Source organism: Peromyscus maniculatus, chromosome 19 (assembly GCF_049852395.1).
Source record: "Peromyscus maniculatus bairdii isolate BWxNUB_F1_BW_parent chromosome 19, HU_Pman_BW_mat_3.1, whole genome shotgun sequence".
NCBI classification, from domain to species: Eukaryota; Metazoa; Chordata; class Mammalia; order Rodentia; family Cricetidae; genus Peromyscus; species Peromyscus maniculatus.
In genome coordinates this window covers 43450377-43452417 of record NC_134870.1, presented here as the reverse complement: position 1 = coordinate 43452417, position 2041 = coordinate 43450377, and positions in this window count along the sequence as shown.

Below are 2041 nucleotides of genomic sequence, written 5' to 3'. Positions count from 1 at the left end.
CGGAGGCCTCTTCCGCCCAAAACTCACCGCCCACCGCGCGGACGCCTGGGGGGGGGGGGAATAATGAGTCGGGCTCTTCCGGCAGTACCGGAAGTTGGCCAACTTCCGGCTCCCCGGCGGAATTGAGCGTTTCCTTGGAAACCAGGCGAGCGAGCGAGCGCTCCAGGGGGCGTGGTATTAGCTGATGTTTGCAGAATTATTTCCACCTTCATGGTTCCGCTGTGGTCCGTTTTAGTTGGAAGGACCTTGGAGGGGCGGGGAGAGGCGAACGTTTTCCTGAACGGATCAAGTACTTGAATTGCCTTTTTTGGTTTGTTTTTGGTTTTTTCGAGACAGGGTTTCTCTGTGTAGTTTTGGTGCCTGTCCTAGATCTTGCTCTGTAGACCAGGCTGGCCTCGAACTCACAGAGATCCACCTGGCTCTGCCTCCAGAGTGCTGGGATTAAAGGCTTGGGCCAGCACCGCCCGGCATGGCTTGAATTGCCGATTTTGCCGAATTCTAAAATCTAGCGTTTGTAAAGATTTTTGCTCTTTCAAGGACATCTTTATAAAGCTCCTCAAAGCCTTTTGTTTCCTACTGGCCAAAGCGTGAATATGTGGAAAGTCTGAGTTTTGGTAAATGGGATATTTGAAATAAAAGAGGAGCAATTGTTACTGCTTGTAAGAACTGTTTTTTGAAGAACTGGATCTATAGGCATAAGAAATGTAAAAGGAGAACTCTGATTTAGATCAATTATTAATTACACATTCTAGTAGTGACCATTACAGTGGATGAATTCCTGGGCCAAACGATTTACATTAACTCCAAAATCTTACCTTCATAAAAAACTTGACATCAAAATAAACTGGCTTCTTCAAAGTCCCTAGCTAGGGCTGGCCACACACAAGATTTCAGATACTACTGCATAGATTATCGGGCCTGTTGCAAAGCAGAAATGCAAGACCTCCTCATTTAAAAACCAGGAAAATGTTTATTGCATTGTGTCTCCACTTATAATAATAATAGTAATAATAATACCCCACGAAACTGCTATGGTGCCTCCTCAGTTTTCTCCATTGCAAGGTTGCAGAGTTACCAGTGTGGACCCCCAATGGTGGCTGCAATTTCTGCTTGAGACTCAAGAGTATGTATTTGAGCAAGATGGCAACAGTTGCTGGGTGGGAATATTGGAGGAAGAAGCTAGAGAGCTCATCTGGTCAGATCTGATCAAAGACTAGTGGAACGGAGGGTCTGTGAGCACACTCAACAGGGACTCAGTTTTCCCTGTCTTAAGTTCTTTAAAGTCCCTGAACTCCCACGGTGTTGCTATGCTTGGGCTGCTCTAAGGAAACCCCACAGACTGGGAAGATTACGTGACAGAGGTCTATGTTCTCTGCCTTTGCCATCAGGGTTAGTTTCCAGGCTCTCCAGTTGCACATGTTTGACTTGTAATTTTGGCTGTATTCTCATATAGTGTTTATTCTCTGCACATGTGGAGAGCTCTCTAGTGTCTCTTTTAATGGCCACAACCCTCATGGATTAAGATCTCACAGTAATGATCTGATATAGCCTTAAAGTTATTCCTATAAATATTTTATCCCTAAGTTACACCACTTAGAGATTAGGAATTGAATATATGAATGGAGAGTAGATAAAATCAAGATTTAGTTCAGAAAGCATACTTCTAGATTGCCTCAAAGTAATCTTGACTTTAGGCCTTATTGTTGTCAATGCTATCATTTTCCTCGATTTGTAAATAGAAGTTGTGTTTGCAAATACATTTAAACCTAGATATTTAGCATCAGGAAAGAATAAAAAACTATACTCACACATATGTAGACAATTTTCTTTTTACAAGATTGTGAAGGTAATTAAGTGGGCAGAATGACAGTCTTTTAAGCAACATGTGAGTAAATAATTAAATATCTGTATGAACCACTTGTATCACACCACTCCAAAACTAACTAAAGAAACTGCAGATACCAATATGTAAAAACTCAAACTTACAGAAAATAACTTAGATTACAAGTCTTATGACCTTGTATTAGGTAATGCTTTCTTA